The sequence below is a fragment of the Rhipicephalus microplus genome, chromosome 5 (genome assembly GCF_043290135.1).
Source record: "Rhipicephalus microplus isolate Deutch F79 chromosome 5, USDA_Rmic, whole genome shotgun sequence".
In the NCBI taxonomy this organism is placed as follows: domain Eukaryota; kingdom Metazoa; phylum Arthropoda; class Arachnida; order Ixodida; family Ixodidae; genus Rhipicephalus; species Rhipicephalus microplus.
This window is the reverse complement of record NC_134704.1, coordinates 55,826,825-55,833,827: the sequence shown is the minus strand read 5'-3', so window position 1 is coordinate 55,833,827 and position 7,003 is coordinate 55,826,825.

Sequence of the window (7,003 nt, the reverse complement as noted above, 5' to 3'; positions counted from 1 at the left end):
CTCGTCACGTTTGCTGGGTGGCGTTTTGTCTTTGTGATAGGTTCATTTCTTTCTTTCCCTTCACGTGCTTGTGTACGTGTGGTGCTCGCGGTTTAACGGTCGATCGAAGCCTTCACTCCCTCCCGACTACACCACCAAGCCCCCAACAATGTGGGTCGTTTGCGGTCCCAGAATCCGCCCTCCTTCGTCGGAGTCATTTGCCTGCGTAACTATATGCACAGGACGTGTCACGCATGTGAACCCTTGCGACAAGACCGGCGTCGAGAGCAGCCAAGGTCTCCTCGGTTCAGACTGTGTGGACTCCGTTCACATGTATGCAATGACTGCTTATCTTACAGAAGGCAAATATCGTTAGAAATGAGACTGTGTGATTGCGTTCGCCTTTCTTCCATAGCCACGCGCGGTTCAGCCCAACAATGAACACTCTTGAACTCGTAGAGTTGAACACCGTGTTGAACCCCTCATTGAACTCGTGTTGTGCACGTTGAGCATATTATTCAGACGAAACGCCGTAATATCCAGTTTCACTTATTCATCTCGTGTCTTGTCTCTAGTATTGCCCCTTTTATTCCATTTCCATCGCTCCGTTATTACCTATATTGTTCTAACTGACGCGGAATCAAAAATGACTTATAAAAAGGCAAATATGATGTTTGGAGGCCCGGGGAAACATTGAGAGTTCGTGATTAGCAACCATGCCTTCGAAGGCGCTCAAGGGTATGCATATTTAGGGCAATCAGCAACGACGGAGGCTCCTCATACAACCAAAATTTACTGAAGAATAAAAATGAAACGGTGCGCGCACGGTAGACATTCCGAACTCGGGACGTGCAGCCTTCCACTTTCCCTAAAGAGGAACGTGTGATTGCACATTGTGAGTATTGTCATATGAAACAGAAAGTTGAGGAACAAGAAAAAAACTTGAGAATAAATTAAAAACCACGCATCGCACAGGTGAACGGGAAGTGAGAGGCGTAACAATAAAGGGGCGATTGTTATAGCGCGAGAACAGAACGACGACACAGAGACAGAAAGACACGAAGGACATGAGCGCTCGTGTCCTTTGTGTCCTTCTTGTCTCTGTGTCGTCGTTCTGTTCTCGCGCTATAACAATCTTCACGTCATACCAACTAGCCCAAGCTGCCACACTTCTAAATTAAAGGGGCCCCGCGATGCTTTTTCAGCATGGCCAGGAAATGTAGCCGATCGGAGGTTTCCGAGAGTACATGAACCAAACATTATGGCAGTGCATACGGTATCAAATTCACAATAAATGCTGAAAGCCACTTAGAAATTACTCATTCTTCTCTCGATCAATGATGCCGTGAACCCAAATCACCGGGTCGTAAACTATATGTACAAAGCCATTGCCTGATTTGAGCATTGTGAGCTGCATAGTTGCCACGGCTGCCATGGGATGGCGCGCTCACTCGCGATAGCACTGAAAGCAAGGCGCTTGTTCGCAGAAACAGAAAAGAAATTGCTCAAGGTAATGGCGCGCATCATGTTACTTTCTTCCTTTGTGCCATATTTCGCTGATCACATTCCAGTACATTTGTCGGGATGAGAGGAGAGAAAGGGCTTACAGTGTGTTACAAGTGCATTTAACTAAGCTCTATGTATGTGACGCTATGATGAATGGGAGATGTGGCCTGGCTCATACGCCATGTTTATTCTGTTCTCACTTCTTCCTTCTCTGCTTCAACCAACCGTCGCTACCTTCTTGCGTCACATGATGAATTCTAAACTTTTTTAAGGCAGTCGACCCGTAAGCCATACGCTCTTTTAATGAAGCTGTTTGAAGATTACTTGGAAAATTTTTGGAGGGTCCTTTTAAGAGATAGAGAGACAGCGGAGAGGGATATGAGAACACACAGGGGCAGTTGACACAGTATTTTATTATAAGAGGAAGAAATGGAACTGAGCTGGTAACCTAAACCAACCATACCAGTTCTGGCACATTTTGTCTGATAACCAACGCTATAATAAAGCGACTGAACCGACTCCTGAATATAGGAAGCGCAGCGACACTGGCAGAGGGTTGTGCGGGGTCACTGTGAAACTTAATAGATTTGCAGGCATAAAATAAAATTCGCTCGCACACGACAAGGTGAATTGGATGTCAATAAAAGAAGCCTACGTCTTGCAGTGGACATAAAACACTCTGATGATGATCATGATGATGAACAAACGTCTTCTTTCTCGGGCATGCCTATAAATCCTAGAAAGAATAAGACTCGGATCTCACCGATGAACCAATGTGCTCAAACGCACATTGGACCTCCTAAGTAGAGAACGTCTGTACTTTTTATTGCCTTCGTTTCTCCTTTGAGATATGTAGCATCCCGGTCACATGGAGCACATTCACTGCAGGGTGGCAACAAGCGTTTAAAATGACGTCGCATGTAATCCATATGAAATTATATGTACACGTGCATAATAACATATTCCCCGGTATTATTTTCGTCGTCTGATGTGTGTCGCTATCCTCGCTTACTTGAACTGCTATGTGGTTAAGAGCAGAAAAGAACGCATGAAGCCTATGTTGGACTGCACATCTTCTCTGCTGAGTTGCCTGAGCACATTATTTTCTCGTTGAAGACTATGAGCAGAAAGGAAGGGAGAAAACAAAATCACAGCATATCCCCGGAGTGAATGGTGATGAGTGGGGCGAAGCGTCCGTCAGCCCGTCCGTGCTTATGTCCCTCTGTTCTTCCTTCCTTCCTCCCTCCTTCCACGCGACCATCCATGCGTCCATCCAGGCGTCCATCCATCTGTCCATGCTTCCGTCCGTGAGTTCGTCCATCTGCCTGTCCATCCATTCGTGCGTGCATCCGTCCATACGTATCGCGTCCACCCATTCATCCATCCGTCTTCTAGTCTGTCTGTCCGCATGTCCGCGCGTCCGTCCGTGCGCCCGTCCATGCGTCAATCTAGTGAACACTCCAAGTACTGCTATCTCCCATTTCGCATCCCCTGTGGCCCATACCCACTCTAGAGCGGGTATGGGTTACAGCCGGTATGGGCCTCTAAAAGCAGGTGTGAGCCTCTAAATGAATAGAAAAAGGAGAAGGCAATGAAGTTAGCCAAACACTCGCCCGATGGCTACCTTACGCTGGGGCAATATGGATGAGGAGAAGAAAGATGAAAGAGAGAGATGAGGGGAAGAAAAGAAGGATATCAATTATAGCCGTGATGTATATTTGGCAGTGGCCCGGTACAATAGTCAAATGCGTTCACACAGGCACGTAGTTCATAAATGGCACGAGTCCTGTCTCTTAATTAGGAGGGTATTTGTTATAACTAAGAAACGGAATGCAGAGTTTCAAAAAAGATATATTTTATGATAAAAATTATACTGCACACATAAATACTTGATGACAACGTTTCCAGTTTCACCGATTACGTGCCAGTAACTGTTTATTTTGTATTTTGTTAGTCTGTTCATACACACTCACTTTGATTGTTTGGTTTTCTTACGAACCTTGAAGTAAGCAATTTAACAATAACTTTATACCATGAATAGAATAAATAAGCACGTTTCATTCCATGTGTATTTATTAATTCTGGTAATTTTTTAAAAGCTAACTATCCTCAACACCTAGAATAAGTGAACTACCGAAAAAACTACTCAATTCATCTACGATATCTGTATCGAAAGCTTGCATGTCACTTTAAACGAAGGTAATGCCATAACAGTTATCGAACATGTAATCCTGATTACCCTTGCTGAACATTGTATAAGGCCAAAATAATGATGCACGGGCACTCTGTGGCCTATAGAAGCGTTTGCAGCGATGTTACAATGATTATGAACTGTCATTGTTCACTATGTCTAGTTGACAAGGGGTAACAGCCTGTGATCCGAAAAGCAAGCACTTGCTGGTGCTGTTAGGCTGCAGTAACTAAGAAACCTCTCGCATCTTCGCATGGGGGGGGGGGGGGGGGAACTCGAGTAAATGCGTCACCAAGGGGGGGGGGGAGAAGGGGTATCGCGTGAATATTGCGTAATTATGTGTGGTTTGGGAATGCCTAATTGTTATTTCGTCTTTATTATTCGTAGTTATTGAATGAAGGAGAAGCGTTGCCTTGAACGAGTGGTGGGACGCTGATCTTGAATTGCGCCCCACTATACTGGTTGAGCCGAACCGCAGAGCCGAACCACGAGATTGAAGTAACTAGAAGAATAAGAATGGGGTGGAGCACATTCGGCAAGCAATCTCAAATTATGACAGGTAGATTGCCACTATCCCTCAAGAGGAAGGTATATAACAGCTGTATCTTGCCGGTACTTAGTTACGGAGCAGAAATCTGGAGACTTACAAAGAGGGTTCAGCTTAAATTGAGGACGACGCAGCGAGCAATGGAAATAAAAATGGTAGGTGTAACCTTAAGAGACCAGAAGAGAGCAGAGTGGATTAGGGGACAAACGGGGGTTAAGGATATCATAGTTGAAATAAAGAAGAGGAAATGGACATGGGTCGGACATGCAGCGCGTAGACAGGATAACCGCTGGTCATTAAGGGTAACTAACTGGATTCCCAGAGAAGGGAAGCGGGTTAGGGGGAGACAGAAGGTTAGGTGGGCAGATGAGATTAAGAAGTTTGCGGGTATAAATTGGCAGCAGCAAGCACAGGACCTGGTTAACTGGCGGAACATGGGAGAGGCCTTTGTCCTGCAGTGGACGTAGTCAGGCTGATGATGATGATACTGGTTGAAGGTACTGTATTTTTCCATCTCATCTACTCGAGTGAAGCAAAGCTGCAAAGTTTCTACGAAGCTTTAAGTCAAGCGAAAACCATGTAAATACGCCCTTGACTGAATTCCGAACGCGTGCTCCGCCGCTTATTACACACCGCCCGCGTTTGAGGGAGAGAAGTATGGGAGGGAAGTCCGCACCCCCACTGCGGATGCTTGGCCCACTCAATGGCCGGTGGTGTCTTATCCTTTAATCCCTCCTGGAGTGACAATTTTACGGGTGTAGTCCTCGGCCGGCACGAAAGGGATGAGATGCGAGCATGTGGCACGAGACGCGAGACGTGATCATGCGCAGCGGGGCTGTAGACGGCAGCGCCGACTCTGAAGCGCGAAATCGAGCGACTAATATTTGCTTTTCATTTAAAACTTTTCTGCTATTCCGGAGACTTTCTGCGTCGCCACAGCAGTTCTGCACTACCGTGAGCTCATGAGTTGACAGAGCGAGGAAGAATGTCCGAACACCTCCTACAGAACAGCGCGGCACATCACTTGCATGATTCCTGTATAAAGGCTTCGTTGTTCTTGCAAAAGCTAGCTTTTCGAGTCATGGAGTAGATTCCGAAGGCGAATCCCAAGTAGCTATTGCACCAGCCTCTTAGTCTAACGGGAGGCCACATTGAAGGGGCGTTTGCAAAGTGTACTGGTGATAAAACGCGGCGCTGTGTAGTAATAGTGAGGCATTTCTTGAGCTGTCATAGCATTCGCTCTCCCATAGTAGAGTACCTAGTACTCTAAATCGCAACACCCACTTTTTCTAAGCACACTCTTGTGTTAACCTTTGTGTATCAATGTGAAGCACTGGACGGCCTAGTCATATGCCTAGTGCTCTCCCATAGTAGAGTACCAAGTACATCGTTCACCAGTATTTTAGGGGCGAAGCTCCTTATAGCGACACTTGTTCGTCCCTCGTGGCTGTTGTAGTGTCTAACAAGTATAATATTTTGACCTCCAAGGTGGTGCGGGTGAGAGATTTCTTTTGTGCGCTGTTGAACAATAAAAGATAGTGCTCAATGTACATGCCGATGGCTGCAAAGGGAGAATGAGAGACAGGAGAATATGGCTTTTAGTTAACGCACATGCTGCGATCCCCACTAGTAGCCATTGGCATGTACATTGAGCACTATCTCACAAGAAAGGGTTGCTACGTTATACTCAGTGGGTGTAACCTCCTTAGTTTTAGAAAGGTTTAGCGAGCGTTGAGCCGCAGTGCCATGAATACAATGAACTAGTATATACCATGAACTCGAGGTGGTTAAAGGTGGGAAGTAGATACGAAGCGCAAGCCGTAAGAAAGTAAAAGCCGAATTCTCCTGTCTCTCATTTCCCATTAGCAGCCATTGGCATGTACAATAAGCACTATCTGACAGGAAAAGGTTGCTACATTATACTCGCTGGGCGTAACATCCTTGGTTTTAGAAAGGTTTAGCGAGCATTGGGCCGCAGTGCCATGAATACAGTGAACTAGTATATACCATGAACTCAAGGTGATTAAAGGTGGAAAGTAGACCTGAAGCGCAAGCCGTAAGAAAGTTTGCGTGTGCCACCTCTCGTTTAGTCCTTGGAATGTCCGCTGGGTGGCGGTGCTTTTATATGGGGAATTGGGACAGTGAGGGCAAAATAGACCTTAAGCGGGTCGAATTAACTAGAAGGAGGTTATCTGATTGGTGGCTAAAGTCAAGAAACGAGTGAAAATTAAACCCTTCACTGCAAAGTACGAAACCTGAACCTCACTATTTAAGGGGAAAAAAATAAATCTAGTTTTTGTTTCATTAAGTATTACGGCTTGGTGGCGCCCGATCTAAAGGGTACAGCCATATATATCCATCCATCAATCCATCCATCGAATATACGATGAAAAAATGCTATAGATGGTGGTGCTTGGAGTGTTGAATAGATGGACGAACGAACACACAGATGCATAGATGCACGCATGAACGGACGCAGGGGAGGATGCATGGACGAACGCAGGGACGGACGCACGAACAGATGCACGCACGGATGGGCGGATGGACGCATGGACGGTCGCATGGACGGTCACACAGACGGACGCATGGACGGACGGAAGCAAGAACGAATGGACGGACGAATGCTTCGCCCCATGCACTCTCCATCAATCACTCCGTGGATATGCTGCCATTTTTTTTTCTAAACACACTCGTTGGGCGTGCAAGAGAAACGCTCCGTTCTCCCGAAAGTTTTTGCAATTCTTTTAGCGGGACGGCTTAGTGCTCTCCCATAGTTGAGT